This window comes from Rhinopithecus roxellana, chromosome 15 (assembly GCF_007565055.1).
Source record: "Rhinopithecus roxellana isolate Shanxi Qingling chromosome 15, ASM756505v1, whole genome shotgun sequence".
Classification (NCBI taxonomy): Eukaryota; Metazoa; Chordata; class Mammalia; order Primates; family Cercopithecidae; genus Rhinopithecus; species Rhinopithecus roxellana.
This window is the reverse complement of record NC_044563.1, coordinates 57,785,035-57,809,586: the sequence shown is the minus strand read 5'-3', so window position 1 is coordinate 57,809,586 and position 24,552 is coordinate 57,785,035. Positions and strand designations below refer to the sequence as shown.

The 24,552-nt window shown below is 40.4% G+C and overlaps 1 protein-coding gene across 1 annotated transcript in view; it reads right to left on the bottom strand.

Moving 5' to 3' along the window:
* Positions 1-24,552, bottom strand: part of PGM2L1 (phosphoglucomutase 2 like 1) — a 67,999-nt gene that overhangs the window by 37,847 nt on the left and 5,600 nt on the right. The gene's annotated exons all lie outside the window — the stretch shown is intronic.

The window sequence follows — 24,552 nt, the reverse complement described above, 5'->3', positions numbered from 1 at the left end:
AGCCTCTTGAGTAGCTGGGATTACAGGCCTGGCTAATACATTAAGTTTTAAGAGAAATAGAGACACTACTGGATAAATACCATCAAAACATGCCTACCAGTTTCCTACCTAGACCTCTGCAATTCAAAATGAACAGATATTCCTTTCTACTGCTTAAAAATCACAGAAAACGATTCAATTTATCTATGGCACAAGTTGACCATAAAAATATTTTATGTGTTAAGTGTGAACTTAATTAAGAATGAGAATACAAATTCATTCCAAACATGGTTTGTGAGGCAGGGCATGCCAACATCTATATTTGGGATTCTGTATTTCATTGTCATGTACTTTAACTTATTTTCATAAATCTCAAGAATACCTGTCACTGAAAATGGTGCTTCACAAAAGAATATCAAGTTTCGGCTGGGCGCAGTGGCTCATGCCTGTAATCCCAGCACTTTGGGAGGCCGAGACACACATATATATGCTTTAACATCTATTAGTTTTATATATATAAATATATAAATATAAATATATTTATATATGCATATAAATATATATGCTTTAACATCTATTAGTTTTATATATACATAAATATATATGTGTATATATATAAATAAAATCCAGTCTCAAGGAGCTTCTGTTTCATAAATGGCACACACTAACAAATAACCTACATAAAAATATGAATAGCTCTTAAGGGAAAAATATGAATAACAATATCTGGGATACTATCATTTCTAAGATACCACTAGATTTCATAGGTCAAAGAGACTTGAAGAGGGCTAACATTTAAAGATGGGCATAAGAATGGCAAAAATTGAATAGACTCTTCACGTTTAGAGGGTACATAGCACTGTAATACCCTGCTAGTAGGAATGTAAATTGGGATCGTCTTTTTACAGTGGTTTTACAGCAAGTATCAAATTTTAAATTGCACATGCCTTTTGGCCCATAGATTTCTGTCCACAAAAATACCTTCACATGAACAATAACATTTATTCATATAAGAAGGTTCACTGCAGCACCTGTATGGGTAGTATTATTATTAATATTACCTTGTATAGAGGAGGAAACTAAGATTTAGGGAGGGAGCCTAGTATCACTGAGCTGGCACTGGAAATTTAGACAGTTTGGGAACCTAAGCTGGTCTGGCTCTAAAGCCTATGCCATCTCTCTACAAACAAAATAATTGTGTTGGGGTGTTAATAATGCTTCTGATAACAATTTAATTCCAGTTACAAAGCAAAATGATGTTCCTTTATATTACAGGTATAGTGTGTATATATATGTATATATAGTATATATGTGTATATAGTATATATGTGTGCATATATACAGTAGGTGTATATGTGTATATATGTAGTATGTATATATAGTGTATGTGTATATCTAATGAGTATATATGTATATACACATATACATATATGTATGTGTATATACATATGTATACACACACACATATATATAAATGATCCACCAGACATAAATGCTGTTGGTTACTGAGTATACTTCCTAATGTTTAACTGTACAGCTACTAGAGTAGGGCCTAAAAATTCCATTCCCAATTATAGACATCACAAGCAGTACTAACCTAATTCCTGGTTGTTGAAAAGCTTGTAAGTTAGAGAAAAATGAAAATGAATAAAGAATCATGATATACTAGACATAACAAATACACTTTTATGGCAAAAAGAGCTAAATAATTATGACAACAGGCATTTGAAATCTACTTTACATTCAGATTTCTCCACTGTTTAACAGTGAGACATAGATGTTGATGTTATAAACTTTTAAAAATATAACCTAAAAAGCTATCTACGCAGCCATAATTATCACATATTCTCCATTCAGATGAACTTACATTTGTATTTTTTTCTAAAGTCATTATATCACTACGATTTTATAAACTATAATATATGAAGATTCTAAAGAATTATAAATTTATTATTACTATTATTATTATTTGAGACGGAGTCTCGCTCTGTCGCCCAGGCTGGAGTGCAGTGGCACAATCTTGGCTCACTGCAAGCTCCGCTGCCTCCCGGGTTCACGCCATTCTCCTGCCTCAGCCTCCCAAGAAGCTTGGACTACAGGTGCCCGCCACCACGCCCAGCTAATTTTTTGTGTTTTTAGTAGAGACGAGGTTTCACTGTGTTAGCCAGGATGGTCTCCATCTCCTGACTTCGTGATCCGCCCGCCTCAGCCTCCGAAAGTGTGGGATTATAGGCATGAGCCAACTGCGCCCAGCCAACTAATTATTTTTAAATGAAATTTTCATGTTGAACTCAGGTATAATAAATGAAAAGGAGAGCAGAAGAGTATATACAGTGTTTTCATTTATATAAAAAGAGGTATGTGTATATTTATACATCATCTAGAAGTATTCCACGCAAAAATAAGAGACTAAAAATAGTGATTACCTCTGAAGGGGATATTAGGCATGGGGTTTCAAGTAGAAAAGTGACTTATTTTTATTGGAGAGCCATGATGCTGTTTGGATATTTTATGTATATATTACTTTTTTATGGTTAAAAACTAGTTAGGTATTCATGATGGCTCAGAAAAACCTCTACTTGTGTGTGATGTGAATGATTTTTTACCTCACAAATTGCTCTCCTTTTCCCATTCACAGAAAGCTACTGATAAGATCTGAATCTATAAAACATATATTGGTGTTCTCTCAAATGCAAATTATTGTTTGCTTTCTAAATGTGCTCTCTTATTTACAATTCATTGATTACTTGGGGGTAGAAGCCTAGTCAAGAAAAAAAAAAGAGGAGGAAGACAGTAGGAAATCTATTTGACTGACCTGCTTTCAAGAAACATACACACCAGGCTGGGCACGTTGGGTCACATCTGTAATCTCAGCACTTTGGGAGGTCGAGGCGGGCGGATCACCTGAGGTCAGGAGTTCAAGACCAGTCTGGCCAACATGGCAAAACCTTCTCTCTACTAAAAATACAAAAATTAGCTGGGCATGGTAGCGTGTGCCTGTAGTCCCAGCTACTTGGGAGACTGAGGCAGGAGAATCACTTGAACCAGGGAGGCAATTTAGTGAGCCGAGATCGCGCCACTGCACTCCAGCCTGGGCAACAGAGTAAGACTCCGTCTCAATTAAAAAAAAAAAAAATACACACTGACCTATTATATAAAATGAAAATTAATTATTTAGAAAGTAAATGCATTCCATCTGAAATAAATTTGCTTTTAACTAGCATATCTTAGAATCCTAACAATTTTAGTACTCCAAAAAAGTAATCCTGCAGAAAATCGAAAAGATTTTAGTGACTACTAGCATTTCTCTGTACTTCATCGGTAATAAAGCTAATTGTTTAGTATGAAGTCAGTAAGGTGCAGAATATAGAAAAAAGCCATGCATTATTTTCGAATTTTACCTGTATACCAAAAATTTTCCTTTAGGTTCTAATCCTATGGTTTGCTTCAACTTTACATGGCTGAAATGAAGAAAAGAAAGTATCTTCTTACATAATACTTGTGGAGTTCTCTTTTTTCCATATTGTAGAACCATAAGGCCCAAATTCATAGAAAAACATGAAATAATTGATTTTTCTAAAATCACTTAAAAAAATTAACTTCTTACAAACTTTCACAGATGTGAAGAAGGTTACACACCAGACCAAAACTCACATCAACTCTGCCTGCCGACCAATGAAAGTACTAACATTCACTTACGAAGGATTATTTTGAACTTGCCCAAGTTTTCTGAACCTATTCTGTTCATAACTAGGGACTTCTATATTATTTATGTATAATAAATATAAATGTGTATAAAAGAGTGTAAAAAATGTAATCAAGTTTGCCAATGAGAAGTGTGTTAGCTTGTCTGCATTGGTATAAAGGAATACTTGAGGCTGGGTAATTCATAAAGAAATAAGATTTATTTGGCTCACAGTTCTGCAGGCTGTACAAGCATAGCACCAGCATCTGCTCCACTTCTGGTGAGGCCCAGGAAGCTTTCAGTCATAACAGAAGCGAAGAATAGCCAGCTTATCACATGATGAATGAGGGAACAAAAGAGAGCTGCCAGGCTCTTCAACAATCACCTCTCATGTGAACTAACAGCATGACAACTCCTTATTGTCACCAGCAGAGAACCAAGCTATTCATGAGGGAACCACCCCCATGACCCAAATGCCTCCCACCAGGACCCACCTCCAACACTGGAGGTCACATTTCAACATGAGATTTACAGGGGACAAAACAGCCAAACCATATGGAAGAGTTTACCTGTAAATCTTTTTTCCTATTTATCTGACAAACCTACTATTTTAATAATTCTAACACAATTTGAATCTACTCTATTAGTATTCTAGTACAAAACCTAACAGCTTAAATACACTCAAAAACATGAATCGCATTGTTTAGAAGATTGGAACAGACCTAAAAGAACATAATATATATTTAAAATCCCAAATTCAGTCTGGGCACGGTGGCTTATGCTTATAATCCTAGCACTTTGGAAGGCTGAGGTGGATGGATCACCTGAGGTCAGGAGTTTGAGACCAGCCTGGCCAACATGGTGAAACCTTGCCTCTACTAAAAATACAAAAAATTAGCCAGGCATGGTGGTGGGCACCTATAATCCCAGCTACTCAGGAGGGTGAAGCAGGAGAATCACTTGAACCTGGGAGGCGGAGGTTACAGTGAGCCGAGATCATGCCATTTGCACTCCAGCCTGGATAACAAGAGTGAAACTCTGTCTAAAAAAAAAATTGCAAATTCTAATATTGTTATACATCTAAAGGGGAGCCAATATACAAAATTGACTCTTAATAACTCAAATATATCTAAAGTTGCAAAATTGTACATAACATTTTTAAATGTTAATGACAGAGACTTAATACCAGTTTTATATAACTACAGAGAAAAACATTTTTATTTTGTTTATCTATTTATTATTTTGCCCCCCATCATGAATGAAAGACAAACAAATTTTAAAGTTTATTTCTAACCAGAAGTTAAAATAGGAAAGTGCAATCTGAAAATCTGAAAGGTAAACACAGCTGACATTTACTTCTGAGGGTAAGCCAATTTGAAGATCCAAGTCTAGAGTCTTGGAGCAGAACAGGTTTTCTAAATCAGATGTTTCCTTATTAAGTCCAAACTATATTCATGCTAAACTAATCATTCTTTCCTATTTAAATAATTTTTGTGTAATTCTAAATTTAATTTCCCTATCTTAAAAAAATTGGTAGAAATTAACATAAATTTGGCTTAGACAAAAAACTTGAATATAAAATATACTCATCATATGAAATGAGATTTATTTGAATAATTGCTTAATAAACACAAAAATCATATCCACAAAATGAAGTACTAAGTACCCCCAAAGTAGAAAATAATCCTTGAAATATAATATTATCATTTAAGAATATTAGATATACCAAATTAGTGTGAAAGATTAAAAAAAGTTAATTATTTTGTTTCAAAAAAAACTATCTTTGTTTAAAAAAAACTATAATTTTAACAGAGCACATACAATGAGCTCAATTTTATTGTTCAATTACATAGTCAAACTTGTCTCTGTTAAGGTTTAAGTAAAAAATATTTCTCATATAAGGTAGTCAACATAAAATATTTCAAATGTTTATTGTCTTTCTACAAATATTGTGACACATCATACTTTTCTTGACCAACAAAGAATCCAATTATTGGCTAATGTGCTCAGTAGACCACTGTAGGAGAGAAAGATCACTGAAGTAATAATTCTAGAAGGTTTGGCCCTGATCTTGAGTCAGCAATTGCTTAGCTAAATCATCCTGAACAAGTCACTTCACCTTTCCTTAGACTTTAGATTCCAAGCATATGTGATGATTTTTGAGATTAACTTTTCAAACTCTATAGGTTTTGTCAGTAAGTGATCATGGAAGTCACTAAGTGTACTAAGTTCAAGGGCTCCAGTAACATCTATTACTAGCTTTATGACCTTGAACAGGTAATTTCACTCCAGTATCCTCACCTGTAAAAAACAAGAATCATGTTCTACTCTTTTCCCTGGGCACCATGGCCAGCCTCCCTTGGAGCTAAACGAGACCATGTGACAGAGTTATAGTCACTGGATATGAAAGAGATGTGCACCACTTCCATGCCTAGCCCCAGACCTACTCCCCCACCACTCCTCTTTCCCCATTTCCCCATTAAACAGAGAGGACTCTAAGGACCTACAGGAGTATGTAGCAACAAGATGGAATAAATGATTTCATGGAACAAAATCCCCCTCCTTTACCTCCTACCTCATGGACCAGCACTGGGCTGTAACATCAGCAAGAAATAAACTTACACTGTGTAAGCCATTGAAACTTTGGCATATTTGTAGGGTTTTTTGTTTGTTTGTGTTTTTCTCTTTTTTTTTTGAGACAGAGTCTTGTTCTGTTGCTCAGGCTGGAGTACAGTGGTGACATATCAGCTCACTGAAACTTTGGCATATTTGTAGGGTTTTTTGTTTGTTTGTGTTTTTCTCTTTTTTTTTTTTGAGACAGAGTGCGTTCTGTTGCTCAGGCTGGAGTACAGTGGTGACATATCAGCTCACTGCAGCCTGGACCTCCCGGGCTTAAGCGATCCTCCTGTCTTGGCCTCCCCAAAGTGCTAGAATTACAGGTGTCAGCCACTGCACCCAGTGGAAGTAATACTTGAACTGAAAAGTGAAAGATTAGTAGGAGTTGGATTGTGGAGCAAGGAGGGTGAGGAACAAGTTGGGAGTAGAGAGATAATGGAGTTCAGTATTAGACTTACTGAGTTTGAAATAATATCTATACCCAGCACACTAACCATTGCTTCCCCTCCCCTCCCCGGCCCCCAATAGTAACCTAGGAAATGAAAATTAAAACAAGATACCGTTTTTCACCTAAAAACTTATTAAGAATTTTTAAAATGAGTAAGCCCAGTGCTGGGGAATGAAAATTAACTCGAGTAACCAAGGAAATGAAAATTAAAACAAGATACCATTTTTTCACCTAAAAATTGATTAAGAGTTTTTAAAATGAATAAGCCCAGTGCTGTGGAATGAGAGTATATTTATTGCTATGGCTTAGTAAAAAACCACTTTAAACTTAATGGTTTCAATCAATAATCATTAATTATCTTTCAGAGTTTCTATGGGTTAGGAATTCAGAAAGGGCACAGCCAGGATGGCTTGCTGTAGGCCTGTCTATCTGGCAGTGATGCTGACTGTAGGCTGGGGCCTAGTGGAGGCCATCAAATGGCACACCTACAGAGGCCACTCCTTGTGGCCTTGGTTTCCTTGCAGTGTTGGGTTCCAAAGGCAAGTGTCCCATAAGCAAGCAAGCCAAGTGGAAGTCATATTACCTTTTATAGCCTAGCTCTGAAAGGCATGTTAATTTCCACTGCACTGTATTTATTATTGTTATTTTTATTTTTTTGAGGCAGAGTCTCACTCTGTCATGTAGGCTAGAGTACTGTGGAGAAAAACATGTCTCACTGCAGCCTCTACCTCCCAGTCTCAAGCAATCTTCCTACCTCAGCCTCCCAAGTAGCTGAGACTACAGGCATACACCACTATGCCTGGCTTTTTAATTTTTTAAAGAGATGGGGTCTTGCCATGTTGCCCAGGATGGGCTTGAACTCCTAGCTTCAGGCAATACTCCCACTTCAACTTCCCAAAGTGCTGAGATTACAGGCATGAGCCACCGCACCTGTTTTGTACTATATTTCTTTAGGCAGCTACAAAGATCCACCCAGGTTCCAGCAGAGGGAACACAGATCCCACCATTCAATTAAGGAGTACCAAAGTCACACAGTAAGAACATGTGGAATGGGACATATAGTTGCAGCCATCTTTAAAAAAATACAATCTGCTAGAGGGACTATAAATCGATACAACATCTCAGATGACAATTTGCCAATGTTTTAAGTAGCTTAAATATTAAATAGTCTTTGTTTTAGCAATTCTACTTCTAGAAATTTATCCCGAGGAAATAATCATGGATGCACATTATGATTTAGTCATAAGGATATTCACTAAAGTAATATTAATAATAATAAAAAAAGTAAGCAAACCACATGTTAATAGAAAACTGGTGGCCGGGCGCGGTGGCTCAAGCCTATAATCCCAGCACTTTGGGAGGCCCAGACGGGTGGATCACGAGGTCAGGAGATCGAGACCATCCTGGCTAACACAGTGAAACCCCGTCTCTACTAAAAAATACAAAAAAACTAGCCGGGCGAGATGGCGGGCGCCTGTAGTCCCAGCTACTCGGGAGGCTGAGGCAGGAGAATGGCGTGAACCCGGGAGGCGGAGCTTGCAGTGAGCTGAGATCCGGCCACTGCACTCCAGCCTGGGCAACAGAGCGAGACTCCGTCTCAAAAAAAAAAAAAAAAGAAAAGAAAACTGGTTAAATAAAAAGGCTGATGTAATAATACATTAAAATAACGTATTAAAAAATCACAATAGAATTTTAATATGCAAAAATACTTAGATATATTAGGGGGGTAAGTATATAAACCATATGTGTAATACAATTCCAAATTCGTAAAATATACATAAATGCGTAGAAAAATAAAACTAAAAAAATGTGATTGTTCCTTATATCTTCATAGGGAAGGATTACTTATGTAATCAAGGAGAAAAGTTTACAGAACACAAATTAACCCCAAACTCTTATTTAAAATTTTACTTTATTTTATATTCCAGATACATGTGCAGGTTACATAGGTAAATGTGTGTCATGGTGGTTTGCTGCACCTATCAACCCATCACCTAGGTATTAAGTCCCACATGCATTAGCTATTTATCCTGATGCTCTCCCTCCCCATGCCTCCCTGACAGGCCCCAGTGTGTGTTGTTCCCCTCCCCGTGTCCATGTGTTCTCATTTTTCAGCTTTCACTTGTAAGTGAGAACATGCGGAGTTCCGTTTTCTGTTCCTGTGTTAGTTTGCTGAGGATAATGGCTTCCAGCTCCATCCATGTCCTTACAAAGAACATGCTCTCAATCCTTTTTATGTATACATAGTATTCTATGGAGAGATATATATATTACATTTTCTTTATCCAGTCTATCACTGATGGGCATTTGGATTGATCCCATGTCTTTGTTATTGTAAATAGTGCTGCAATGAACATATGTGTGCATATATATTTGTAACAGAATGATTTATATTCCTTTGGAACACCAAACTCTTAACCTGTGGATTAATGTCATTCATCACTTTAGGAAATTTCATAGCAACTATCTCTTTCCTCTCCTTAAGAGATTCCAGTGAATAGCATGTTAGACCTTTTCCTGTATCATCTTATGTCTCATAGCCTCTCTTTTATTCCCCCACTTCCCCCCAATCCTTTTGTCATTCCATGCTTTGTTCTGAATATTTTTCACTGACCTATCTTGTAGTTTGCTAATTCTCTCTCTGATTCCTCTCTAAAGTGTTGTTAAATTTGTTCATTGAATTCTTAATTTTGGTTATTGTATTTCTTCAGTTTCAGAATTTTTTTTTTTTTTTTTTTTTTTTTTTTGAGACGGAGTCTCGCTCTGTCGCCCAGGCTGGAGTGCTGGAGTGCAGTGGCGCGATCTCGGCTCACTGCAAGCTCCGCCTCCCGGGTTTACGCCATTCTCCTGCCTCAGCCTCCCGAGTAGCTGGGACTACAGGCGCCCGCCACCTCGCCCGGCTAGTTTTTTGTATTTTTTTAGTAGAGATGGGGTTTCACCGTGTTCGCCAGGGTGGTCTGGATCTCCCGACCTCGTGATCCGCCCGTCTCGGCCTCCCAAAGTGCTGGGATTACAGGCTTGAGCCACCGCGCCCGGCCTGCTTTTCTTAGGCATCTGAAAGCACTAGCAATCTAAGTTCACTTTAATCCAATTTCCAAGCCATCCAAATGACTCAAAACTGGAATATAGTCTGTACAAGGAGTGTTTACTTTGAGTTCACCAGTATTCACAGGGCAGCCCTTTGGACTTCTAAAGTAAGAGTGTTCTCAGGGTCTCTACCCGCGATACGGCCTAGCTTCCAATTTTTGTCCCTCTATACTAGCAAGACCAACAAAAAGACTGCCAATCTTCTTAGCTGCCTATCCTGATCGGTAAATGTGCCCTGGGCAAAAGTGGCCCTACATACTAAACTCAGCTCTCTGAATTTCTGTCTTCTTCTAGACTGTGGCCTGGAATTTCCTTCTTCTTCCAAATCTTGAACTGGAAACTCTTGACTAACATTAAATAACACCTTCAAACAGATTTTAAAATCTATATTTTATCTATTTTTTCCAGTTGTTGGAGGAAGATTATCCAAATTACCTCATCTGTCATTTCTAGAAGTAGAAGTCTTTCTACCATACAACACTGCACTGCACTATATAGTATGGCTTTATTACGCTTAACTTACATGTACTCCACTATATGTATTTAGCCCTGCCTCCTAAATATTAAAATTGTATTTTGTGCATGTGCTCTATTATATATGGCACATTACTACATATGTTAACATATTCTTATATATTACTATATAAGGCTAGATACTTGAAATCATGTATCTTGTAGTTCTTGGACAATTTAAGGGTTTACAAGGGTGATTTTAAAATTTTATACCATTTTCATTATTTATTGACTTTGGAATCTAACTCCTAAGTAAGACAAGACTCCACTATACCAGAAATGTTCTCACATGGAAGTTACCTATTTGGGATACTACAGAACATGTTTTTATTCTGAGTAGGAGCTTAAATAAGATAATATCTAGGTTTCTGTCAACTGAGATTCCATAGTTTTGTGCTTAATTTAACGTATACCCGTATACCAGATAAAAGATTCATAGCTTGATGTTTCATGCATATTTTGAAATGGCGAAAATACTACCAACAGGAGAACCCTGCCCATCAGCATGAAAACTACCAAGAAAGGAAACAATAATATGCTTTTTCTTTTTCAATAAAGCCCAATTTTCATATTCTTCTGAAATTAGGCTACAATTATGGTCTGACTGCATTTCTCAGAAGTTAAATATCTCTAAATGTATATGTCATCTTTACATGTTACGGAAATAATCTAAGGGAAAAAGTTGTATGCAAAATGATGCTCTCAGCATTATTCAAAATAGTTTTTAAAAATCAGAATAAGACATCCACCAAAAAGGAAATGGTTAAATATGATATATTTACCAAGTGAAAAACTATGCTGTCAATAAAATTATAATTATGCTCTACATGATAAAAATTACATATATAGGCCGGGCGCGGTGGCTCAAGCCTGTAATCCCAGCACTTTGGGAGGCCGAGGCGGGCGGATCACGAGGTCAGGAGATCGAGACTATCCTGGCTAACACGGTGAAACCCCGTCTCTACTAAAAAAAATACAAAAAACTAGCCGGGCGAGGTGGCGGGCGCCTGTAGTCCCAGCTACTCGGGAGGCTGAGGCAGGAGAATGGCGTAAACCCGGGAGGCGGAGTTTGCAGTGAGCTGAGATCTGGCCACTGCACTCCAGCCTGGGTGACAGAGTGAGACTCCTTCTCAAAAAAAAAAAAAAAAAAAAAAAAAAAAAAAAATTACATATATAAATTCAAAAGACAAACTGAGAAAAAACATTTGTGATACACGATAAATCAATCAAAGGCTTATTTCTTTAGCATTAAAACAGGAGAAAAGATTAATAACTTGATAGAAAAGTTAGCAAAAGAAATGAAAACAGTTCATAGAAAAGGAAATACAGGTATCTTTTAAGTATATGAAAATATACAACTTCACTTATAAGAAAAATGGAAATTAAAGCTAAAATAAAATACGGTTTTTATTTTTCACAATGGCAAAGACAAATATTTGATACTGCATTGTGGAGTCAAGAATTTGAGAAAGCAGGCACTTTTATATATTGTTGGTAGAAGAATACATTGGTGCACATTCTCTGTAATGCAATTTGGCAATATCTGTAAAAAATATATATATATATATATTTTTTTGAGGCAGGGTCCCAATCTGTCACCCAGGCTGGAGTGCAGTGGTGCCATCACAGCTCACTGCAGCCTCAACCTCCCGGGCTCAAGCAAGCCTCCCACCTAAGCCTCCCAAGTAGCTGGAACTATAGGCACATGCCATCATGCCCAGCTAATTTTACTTACTTTTTGTAGAGACGAGGTCTCCCTACTTGGCCCAGGCTGGTCTCAAACTCCGGGGCTCAAGCGATCCTCCTGCCCTGGCCTCCCAAAATGCTGGGATTACAGGCATGAGCCACCACACCCAGCCTCCCACAGTTATCTTCATTTAAGTGAAAAACAAAATTATATTTTAACTGAACAAGAAAATCAAACAAAACCCTAGTATTCCTAGATATGCTTTGGTTACTTTGAGGAAAGGAAGAAGGGAGGAGAATGGAATCAGAGAGGTGGACATGGGAATTTAAATTCTAATATCTTTCTTTTAAAAGATGTGATTCAAAGTTAGCAAAATATATGATTTAACAGAATGGGAGCTATCATTTTCTGTCTTTTTAAAAAGAAGATAGAGATCAATTTGCTAGTAAGTCTCATGGCTTTTTTTTCCTGATTTTCTTACAAAGCAAACATCCTTATGTAAAACTTTTATATCTACATTTCTATGAGAGTTTCTAGGATCCCCTCCACCACTCCATTCCATCTCATCCTAATTACATGCTGCAGCCAGATAAATCAGCCAAGAATCAGCAATAGAGTTCAATTCTCATTACATCAAATGTAAAAATTAGAAAGGTTGGGGTCAGATCCCAAAGGGCAGAGGAGTTTGAAACCCTCTTGGATTCAAATAGCCCCCTCTCTCTATACTTCTCTGAGCCTGGGTTTGTGTATAGGCTTAAAAAAATGGAAATAACTACCTCAAACAATCTGGGAGAATTAAGAGACTTTCTACATGAAAGCATCTAGTAAGTACCATGTCTGGTACATGATCACTCATAAAATCTAGTTTTCCTTCACCTGTACTTACTCACCATAGTAGCACAATACACACGCTATACTTAAGAAATCTCTTTATGGTTTCTGCATGCTTCCTGCTCAGTTTCATGTCCCTGATCAGTGTTATTTTCCATTTTATTATTCTACTGTGTCCACTTTAAATTTTCTGCCCCCATATCTGTTATCTATTCGTATCCTACTTACCCTTCAAGTCCCAGCTCAAATTCTCCCTCTTATAAAAAATCTTCCTGACTTTGAACTCCTATTGCCCTTAAAAGCCAATGTCAGACAGTTGACCACTTAATTTTTGTTTATATTTTAAATTTTACTTTAATTATTACGAATTATATTAACAGATTTCTCTTATTTAAAAAATACTAATAACACAGATAAAGCTACAGACATCGTTGACCATTACTCTCATTCCCAGACCCTATCTTTAGAGGTGCTGCTTACGGTTTGTAATACATTCTTCCAAACCTTTACTACACATCTACATACCTGTAAAATACAGTTTTGCTTTAACTCTTTTTTTATATATATGGCATCATATTGTACATGTTGTTCTATAACTTGCTTATTTCACATATATCTTGCACAGAGGGGCAAATACTGCATGATTTCACTTATATGAGGTATCTAAAATAGTCAAATTCATAGAATCAAAGAGTGGAATGGTGGTTGCCAGCTGCAGGGAAGGAGGAATAGAGAGCTGCTATGCAAGGGGCATAAAGTTGCAGTTAAGCCAGATGAATACATTCTAGAGATATGCTGTGCAGCACTGTACCTACAGTTAACCATACTGTATTGAATACTGGAAAATCTGTTAAGAGGGTACATCTCATGTTAAGTGTTCTTACTACGATAAAATAAAATTTAAAAAAATATAAACTTACATACCTATGTATCTATATCTCTCTTTATGTCTATATATCTTGGAGGTCCTTTTAATACATATAGAACCATGCTATTCTTTTCACTCCAGAGTGTTCCAGTTTATGTTACCATTTCTTTATTCATGGACACTTAGGTTTTTTCCTCATTTTTACTTATATAAATAATGAAATATTTCAGAGAGAAATGATGTGAAAAAATTCTGAAGCAGAAACACAACATAAAACCACTACTTACATTAAAGATGTTTTCTAACAAGGTAGACATTAAAATGTCTTTGAATCAGAGATATATGGTATTTTTCATTTAGCATATTATAGTCTTCATACTCTTTAAGGCATTAAATATGGCCATTTCCATTGTTTTGTTTGGCAAGATACACTGCTCATTAAATGATTTGGTGTAAAAGATCCCATGAGGATTGGCAACACTATCTCACTGCCTTCCTGCCTATTCCTCACCAGCATAGATAATTTTCTCCATTAACTCCCAACACTAGAGGGCAGCAGCCTCAGTATTAATTAGTAGTAATGCAGATCGCAGTTGACTAATGAAAACAATACTCCTTCAGTAAAATCTGCACTAAATTACTAATCAACTTTTTATTTTGAGGGAAATATTTCTAAAAAACAAAATAGACATAAATTAGGTAAAGACAGGTTTCTCCACGAAACAAACCAATCGTGCTGTCTCTCCAAAAGGAAGGATGAAAGAAATCTGATTTAGATTATCCAGGGATTATCATTGAAATACAAGCTAATGTAACCAGGTGTGGTGGCTTGTGCCTGTAGTCCCAGCCACTTGGGAAACTGAGGTAGAAGGATCACTTGAGCCCAGGAAGCTGCAGTGAGCTATGATCACACTGCACTCTAGCCTAGGTGACAGGGTGAGACCCTGTTTCTCTACAAGACAATACAAAACAAAAACCCTGAGCTAATGAAATATAATAAGATGTATATTCTTTTGTTAATTCACTGCATCTCACAAGTAAAGCCTGGAAGAATCAAATGATGACAAATTCCTTTTTATTAGATTCTCCACATTCTTTCTGATTTTTTTAAATAAGAGGAGAGGAACAGATAGGAATAACACTTTTTTTAATTTTTTTTTTTTTTTTTGAGATGGAGTCTCGCTCTGTCACTCAGGCTGGAGTGCAGTGGCGCAATCTCAGCGCACTGCAGCCTCTGCCTCCCGGGTTCCAGTAATTCTCCTGCCTCAGCCTCCTAGGTAGCTGGGATTACAGGCAAGTGCCACCACGCCTGGCTAATTTTTTGTATTTTTAACAGAGATGGGGTTTCACCATGTTGGCCAGGCTGGTCTCGAACTCCTGACCTCAGGTGATCTGCCTGCCTCAGCCTCCCAAAGTGCTAGGATTACAGGCGTAAGCCACTGCGCCCAGCCAGGAAAATAATTTTAGATCAAAGACGTATCCAAATAGGTTTTCTAATGGCCTTGTAGAAAACTTGAAGGAACTAAAACAGATTTTATGAAAGAAAAAAAACCAAAAAACCAAAAAAACAGGGCAAAGAAGTCCCCCAAATAACAAACAGAAGTAGCTAGTCTACCTATTTTGAAAACTGTCAGGTGAGACATGAAGGGCTTTCAAATGTGAATCACTCCTTTTCAAATATATCTACAGAAAAGTTACTACATTATGTAGTTTTTCCACACCATCTTCTTTCAGTAAGCAATCTACATCTGAGGTTTCTCCATCTTTTCACAGCTTGATAGCTCATCTCTTTTCGTGGCTTGACAGCTGATTTGTTTTAATCACTGAATAATATTTGATATGCAACAGTTTGCTTATTCATTCACCTATTGAAGGACATCTTAGCTGTTTTCAGTTTCAAGTACATTTTTAATTTGAAGAAATAAAAGTATAAAGACTTTTGGTTCAAGATGAAAGACTTAAACACTTGTCTTCCCTCCCTGAGAACTTATTACAGTGATAGTAAAGGAACAAAAGAACTAAACCTACAATGTAAAAAGAACTGGAGGAAGGGGTCAGTGGGTACTGAGGAGTAGATGCAATTTCCACCGACAAAAAAGTAGCATGAAACAAAGTGCAATAAGCTCAAACCCAAAATAACTTGATGACATGTACATTTTGTTCTATAATCAAAATGAAATCTCATCTTCAACATGGATGAACCATGAAGGCATTATGCTAAGTGAAATAAGCTAGTCATAGAAAGACAAATACCGTATGATGCCACTTACATGAGGTACGTAGAGTAGTCAAATTCATAGAAACAGAAAGCAAAATGGTGGCTGCTAGAGGCTTAGGGGATGAAGAAATGGGGAGTTATTTAATGGGTACAGAAATTCAGTTTAGCATGATGAAAAAGCTCTGGAGATCTGTTTTTCTTTCCTTAAGATCCATCAATTAGTTGTTCAAAATGATGCACCATTTTAGTTGGCTTCATTTTTAGACCACAACTTAACTTACTCAGCTTTGTCTTTCCTTGCTTATTCGGGTCCTTCATTCTTTCCTTCCCTCCCTCCCTTCCTACTTTCTTCCTGTCTGCCTCCTCCCTCCCTCCTTCCCTTCCCTGGGTTACTGCTTTTTCTTTTCTTCTTTTTTTTTCTAATGTTGTTGACCAGAAATAACACGCCATCTTCACCATATTACTAACATCTTCCAGCTTTTTACTATTTATGGCATAGATGCTGAATTCTTTTTTAAGACATATTTCTGGAACCCCAGTGTGGATCAGTACACTGTTATCATCTAGGATTTCTTTACATTGGATTTCTGGGGAAGTTACTCCATGTCAACTTCCTCATATTTCCTATTTCCTTTGCTATGTTTCCTCAACTTTAACTTCTATATTTTCTATTGCATTTGGCAGGGGTGGTGTGTCAATGTTTTTTTCTTAATTTCCAAGAGCTCATTATTGTTTCCTGTTCCTTTTTCATAGCATATTTCCTTATTTGATGGAATAATTGTCTTATTTAATCAAAAAACATTAAGTTCTTGTGTTCCCTGACTTAACTCAGTTTTTTTCCTGTATCCATTGCTTTACTTATTTTGCATGCAGCTTATTTCCTTTTTATGGTTTGATCGTTAGTTAGCTTTAACATCAATAGATTTTTAGCCGCTGGTACCCAACATTCTGTTTTCTGTTTCTGTGTATTTGACTACGCTAGGTACCTTATATAAGCTGGTACGGGTTTTCTCTGTTTTCATGTATAGAGTATGTTTTCTGCCAGTCTCCCCTTAAACAGAATGGCCAGTTGGAAGCTCTGTTTGTTAGTTGCACTTACTGTCCTGCAAACTTTGCTAGCATTAATTATATTGTTTAAACTTTCGAAATGACTAATGCTAATAGCATAACTATCAAAATTCAGGAGACATAGAGAATAGTGAGTGAATTCCCATTTTTCATAGCACAGGGATATATCTGACAGATAATATCTAAAACTTTAAAATACATCAAGAAATAGCGGTTCTAGTCTATTACTTGGTCTTTTCATGGTAACCACAAAAATAACTAAAAAGAAACTTAAAATGACTTATAAGGAGCAAACTGAGGAAAAGAAGAGGCAGTTAGGATCATTGTTTTCTCTTCTGTACTATTTTTTAAAATCATAAGCATGTATTTCTTCAAAAAAAATTGCAAATAAAATGAAAACAGGAGAAAATGTAGGAAATTTGGAAGTAAAAAGAAAAAATGAATTTGAATTCTAAAAAGAAAAATTCAAATGTTCATTTATATGTACTAAATTTCTTGGACAGAAGGAGAACACTGTTGCCAAGGAGACCAAAGCAACTGTTCAGCTCTTAAAAAAAAAAATCCATGGCAATTTATTCTGCATAATATTACATCCTACTCCAGCTTTATAAAAGCCAATAAAATGGTTTTAATGAGGGCCTTGAAACTTAGCTTATGTTGTCACTAACATGTATCATACATTTGCTTTATGGAGTCTACCAGTGATAAGAATACAGTAAAAGTCAGATGACCTAGGTTTGAGTCCTAATTTTACCACTTAAAAGCCATATCTCCTTGAGCAAGTCACTTTTATGAGCTTAAGTTTCTTTACTTGTAAAAATGGGGATAACTACCATTTGGACGAACAGAGACAAGATGGCGCAGTTCCGGGTTCTTCACCATCAACTTTCCCACGCCCGGGAAAGACATGGGTGGACTGTGCAGGCGCAACCCGACCTCCGACTGAGAAGAACCGGAACCCGCCTAGCCACGCCTACCACCCCGCCCCTGACCCGCCTATGTCCCGCCCACTGCCCGCCCACTCCCGGGCCCAGGACATAAAAGCTGCTCCTGGCGGGCGTGCGGAGGGAACTTCCTCCTCCTTCGCGGGACCTGGGAACCTCGCCGGAGAACGCCGGAGCGAACTTCCTTGGCCCCTCCTCCCTATGGGGGACCCAGGGAACCTCGCCTGAGGACGCTGGAGCGAACTTCCTTGGCCCCTCCTCGTGCGCGGGACCCAGGAACCTTGCCCCAGAATGCCGGAGCGAACTTCCTCGGCCCCTTCTCTCCTAGGTGGGACCCAGGAACCTCGTCGGAGAATGCCGGAGCGAGCTTCCTCGGCCCCTCCTCGTGTGCGGGACCCAGGAACCTCGCGGGAGAACACCGGAGCGACTTCGTGGGCCTCCACCGCCAGAGACCAGTGAACCTCGCCCCTACCTCACATTGGCTTGTAAATAAAGTTTTTTTGCCTTGCCTACTTGCCTTTTCTCTGGCATTTGCTCTGGGGGTCGCATTAAAGCAAATCAGCTGGTGCCGAAACCCGGGAGGAGACCCCTCCTCAGGGCCCCCAAGGTCCGAGGAGCCTCCTCCTTCCACACCCCAGAGGGACCAGGACCTGGACATCGCTTTCCCCACCTCCAAGTCTCCTAGGGGTGAGTACCTTCTGCCTCCCTCTCATATCCCTTGGCCAGAAGTCCTGCACAGGCCCAAGGCTTTTTTTTCCGGTCACCAGGTGACCCAGGGAAGTTCCCAAAGGCAGAGACGTCTGCCCAAAGGAACTCCATTCCGGTCCGTGGGATACCCGTCCAGGACGGAGACGTCCGCCTGGAGGTAATCTCCATTCCGGCTCCAGGAGCCTCTCACCGGTCTCTGGTGGCTCCAAAGGACGCTTTGTAGCCAGGTAGAGTTCGGTTTCCGTTTCCGCCTATTGGCGAGAGGAAGGCAATGGGAAACCCCCAATCCAAAATACCTGGAGACTCCCCTTTAGGGTGTCTTCTAAAAAACCTCAAAACTTTGCAATTAGAACAAGATCTCAGGCGAAAGCGACTGGTGTTCCTCTCCACTGTGGCGTGGCCACAATATAAATTAGACAATCAGTCTCCATGGCCGCCTGAGGGCACTCTAGACCGTAACATTTTAACCGACCTCAGTAGTTTTTGTCAACGCTTAGGCAAGTGGTCCAAAATTAATTACATACAAGGATTTGGGGCCTTGCGTTCTCGTCCAGACCTGTGTGGTCAGTGTTCCTTGGCTCAGGTCATGTTGCCTGGGGACGCAGGCCTAACAGGGTCCGAAAAAGAGGAGTCATCTTTCCTGTCTGAGTTGCCCGAAGACCTTACTTCCCCTCCCTCTCTTCCACTTCTGCCATATACCCCACCTCCCCCTCCCGCTCTCGCGGTTGTCCCGCTTCCCTCCTCAGCCTCTCCCACCATTGTTGAGGCTACACTTCCTTCCGACCCCTCGGCACTTCCGCCTGGTCATCTTAGTTCGCCTATCTCTGCCCATACCCACTCTAAAGATTGCCTAACTGCCCCCACTCCTACTCCCACCCTATCCAACCCCCCTGCGGTCTTAGCACCCTTGCGTGAGGTGGCCGGAGCAGAGGGCATAGTTAGAGTTCATGTTCCCTTTTCATTAGCAGATCTTTCAAAGATTGAAAGACGCCTAGGAGATTTTTCTGCCAACCCTACAATTTATACCAAAGAATTTAGATACCTTTGCCAGGCCTACGATTTAACCTGGCATGATCTCCAGGTTATTCTTACCTCTACTCTAAACCCTGAGGAGCAAGAGCGCATCCTAGTGGCCGCCAGGCAGCATGCCAACCAATTACACTTAACAGACCCTGCGTTCCCACTAGCGGAACAAGCAGTCCCCTCTATAGACCCAGACTGGAAGTATCAAGTAGGCCAGCCAGGCCACCGAAGACGAGATGTGATGACTCAATGTCTTCTGGCTGGTATGCAGGCGGCCTCAAATAAGGTAGTAAATTTCAATAAACTAAAAGAAATTATTCAAGGTCCAGATGAGAACCCGGCCACATTTTTAAACAGGCTAACTGAGGCTTTAATTCAATACACTCGGTTAGACCCAGCTTCCCCAGCCGGGGCCACTATTCTAGCATCATATTTTATTTCACAATCGGCCTCGGATATTCGGAAAAAACTCCAAAAGGCAGAGGATGGACCTCAAACTCCTATTCAAGACCTAGTCAAGTCGGCCTTCAAGGTCTATAATTCAAGGGAGGAAATGGCTGAGGCCCAACGACAGGCCCGCCTAAAGCAGAAGGTACAGCTCCAGACTCAAGCCTTAGTTGCTGCTTTGCAGCCTAGCCATAACCCAAAACTGGAGAGCAAAATCCCCGGAGGCTCAAAGACAATAAAAGGGGCTTGCTATAAATGCGGTAACCCAGGGCATTGGGCTAATAGATGTCCCCAGAGTCCCCAACCATCTGAGCCAGTGCGGCCGTGCTACAAGTGCGGAGTAGCTGGACACTGAGCTAAAAAGTGTCCTAACCCTCGTCTGCCAACAACTCCTTGTCCAGCATGCCATGAAGAAGGGCACTGGAAGTCTGACTGCCCCACCCTGAAAACGGGCATGGCGCCTCAAAGTGATGTCCCTTCTCAGGACCCTGGGAGCTCCTTCCAGCTCTTACATCTGGATGACGACTGAAGGTGCCGGGACTCGGGGACCCCCATCACCCTCGCCTAGCCGCGGGTAACTCTCCTGGTAGCGGGTAAGACAATTAATTTTTTAATCGTCTCTGTTTTGCCGTCTTTCGAAGGGCCTAGCCTTCCCTCCAATATTTCTGTTGTAGGAGTCAATGGCTCCCCGTCCAGCCCTTGGAAAACCCCACCCCTTAATTGCTGCCTGGCCAACAACTATTTTGCACACTCGTTCCTCATTATCCCCACTCCCCTACTGGGCCGAGATGTTTTAAGTCAACTGAAAGCCTGTATCTCCATCCCTACTAGCGCCCCCCACCCTACCTGCCATCTGCTTCTAGTATTGACTAACTCAAATGACTCCAACAATCCTACTAACCCTTTCCCTGATTTCCCCATTCCTATCGACCCCCAAGTGTGGGATACCTCCACCCTTGTCGTGGCGGACCATCATCCACCAATACTTATAAAACTTAAGAAACCATCTCAGTTTCCAACCCGCCCACAGTTCTCTCTCTCTCCACAGCACTTACGAGGACTAAAACCCATCATTACTAGGTTACTCAGCTAACACATCCTCATCCCCATTCATTCTCCCTGTAACACCCCAATCCTACCTGTAAAGAAGGCAGATGGAACTTTTCGGTTAGTGCAGGATCTTTGTCTTATCAACGAAGCTGTTTGTCCCACCCATCCAGTAGTTCCCAACCCCTATACTCTTCTTTCTCTCATTCCACCTAATACAACACACTTTACTGTACTGGATCTAAAAGATGCATTTTTCACTATTCCCCTGCACCCAGATTGTCAGTTTCTTTTTGCTTTTACATGGGAAGACCCAGACACCCATACCTCCCCCAACTGACATGGACAGTGCTTCCCCAAGGGTTCCGAGACAGCCCCCATTTCTTTGGGCAGGCCCTAGCAAAAGACTTAGCCTCCTGTCCTCTTACCAATAGTAAAATTCTCCAATATGTAGATGACCTTTTACTCTGTAGTCCCACGGGACAGGACTCTCTTTTAGACACTGCGATCCTCCTTAATCATCTAGGATCCAAAGGTTACCGAATATCCAAACACAAAGCTCAACTCGCACAACAATGTGTCATATATTTAGGTATTGAGATCACTCCTACAACACGCTCACTTACTACAGACCGTTTAACTCTAATACAAAATCTTTCTCCTCCTCAAGACGCTAAGGAAATTCAATCCTTCCTAGGCCTAGTAGGATTTTTCAGGCACTGGATTCCTAATTTCGGAATCTTGGCTAAGCCTCTATATGCAGCTGTCAAGGAGACTCCCCAAAGACCTTGGTCTAACCCAAAGTTAATCTATAAACATTTCACTCACCTGAAAAACTGCCTTCTCTCACATCCTACTCTCTCACTCCCAGACTTCCAACGCCCCTTCCAGCTTTTCACAGATGAAAGACAAAAAGTTGCAGTGGGTCTTTTAGCCCAATCTATAGGCGCCACCTACCGCCCCATGGCATATCTCTCTAAACAATTAGACCCCACCGTACAAGGGTGGCAGCCCTGTCTTCGGGCCCTGGCAGCAGCAGCCTGTCTAACCCAAGAAGAAAAGAAACTCATTAGAGGTGGTAACCTAACAGTCTTCTCTACTCACCGCCTTCAAGATCTTATTGCCCACAGAAGTATTAGCCATCTAACCCCGTCCAGACTCCAACTCTTTCACCTCTTATTCATAGAAGACTCCACCATTGCCCTAGCAGTCTGTTCCTCTCTGAATCCAGCAACCATACTTCCTGACCCTCTCAAGCAACCTAGTACTGAACACTCCTGTCCAGAACTTTTAGAGGCCCAACCACCTAGTCACTTATATTTACATGACCAGCCATTGGAAGGCTCACAGTTAACCCTATTTGTAGATGGCAGTTCTTTTATAAATTCTCTAGGAAACAGACAGGCAGGATACGCGGTAGTTACATCTTCTGCTGTCCTAGAAGCTAAGCCTTTACCACAAGGAACAACATCACAGCAGGCAGAACTTATCGCACTAACTAGGGCTCTCCTCCCATCCAGAGGAAAAACGGTAAACATATACACAGACTCCAGGTATGCCTTCTTGATTGCACACACCCACTCTGTCATCTGGAAAGCGAGACAGTTCCTAACCACCAGTGGTACCCCTATAGTCAACAAAAAACAGATACTCAAACTGCTAGACGCTTTATCAGCGCCTTCCAGAGCAGCCATCATACACTGTAAAGGTCATCAGACTCCATCTAACTCGGTGGCAGCTGGCAATAACTTTGCCGACACCACTGCCAAGTCGGCAGCCGGATTCTCCACTCCCACGCTTCCCTCTATTTGTTTTCTGTCTCCTCAATATACCCCTACTTATACCAAGAGGAAAAGACCAAACTATTACAAGATTCAACAGCCAAACTAGCCGCAGACAATTGGATTTACCTCAATAATAAATTAGTTATTCCTGAAAATCAACTCCACACCATTCTAAAAGACATACATAATTCCCTACACATAGGACCCAAAGCTTTATATAACCTCCTAAGCCCCCTCATTCACTGCCCCACACTCATGAAACACCTAATTATAATCAACCGACAGTGTTCCACATGTCTCAAGTCAAACCCTCAAGGTGCATTGCGCAACCCCCATCCGAGCCATCAACTCAGAGGGCACCAACCAGGCAAAGATTGGCAAATTGACTTTACCCACAGGCATAAAAAATTCAAATATCTCTTAACCCTCGTTGATACTTTTTCAGGATGGATAGAAGCCTATCCTACTACAGGAGAAACCGCCAATATAGTTGCCTCCATACTCACTGAACACATTATTCCTAGGTTTGGCCTCCCGCTCACTCTTCAGTCTGACAACAGCCCAGCATTCATCTCCAAGGTAGTCCAACAGGTGGCAGCCCTCCTACACATCACCTGGAAACTCCACATCCCTTATAGACCTCAGTCTTCTGGTAAAGTAGAGAAGGCCAACGGGCTCATTAAGCAGCAACTCACCAAACTCTCCCTCGGGACTCGACAATCGTGGGTAACTCTCCTTCCCCTGGCCCTAACCCGGCTGCGAGCAGCCCCACGGAGTCCAACAGGCCTCAGTCCGTTTGAATTAGTTTACGGCCAGCCCCTCACCCTCCAGCAGTTACCCACCCTTTCTTCCCCACTGGCAACTTATCTCCCATACCTCACCCTCTTGAGACAACTCCTGAGACAACATGCAGAACTAGCACACCCCTCTCCAACAGACACCTATAGCCCACATCTCTCTCTCAGCCCAGGAGACCAAGTATACTTAAAAGATATCCAAGCCAAAGATCTTCAGCCTAGGTGGAGAGGCCCCTATACTGTCCTCCTATCCACATACACAGCAGCCGTCCCCTAGTCATCGGAGTCTCCCTGGCTGCCTCCTTAGTGGCGTCAGGGCTTGGAACTGGGGCACTTGCCCACTCGGTACAGTCTACCCAATCTCTAGCAGCTCAAATCCGAGAGGCCATAGAGGCTTCAGCTGAAAGCCTGGCCTCTCTGCAGCGTCAAATTACCTCAGTGGCCCAGGTAGCAGCACAAAATAGGCGAGCATTAGATTTACTTACTGCCAAAAAAGGAGGAACATGTCTCTTCTTAGGAGAAGAATGCTGCTATTACGTAAACGAGTCAGGCCTAGTAGACACTAACATCCAAACCCTAAACAGGATTAAAGCAGAATTAAAAACCTACAATACCCCCTTCACCCCCAGACCACCGGTATGGCTGCTGCCCGTAATACAGCAGATGCTCCCGTTCCTAATTCCCATACTAATCCTCTGTTTTGTCTTATGTCTTGCTCCTGTTTTAATCAAATTTCTCCGAGCCAAAGTTCAAGAGATCACGTGCGTCACCTTCAACCAGATGCTTCTTCATCTGTACATCC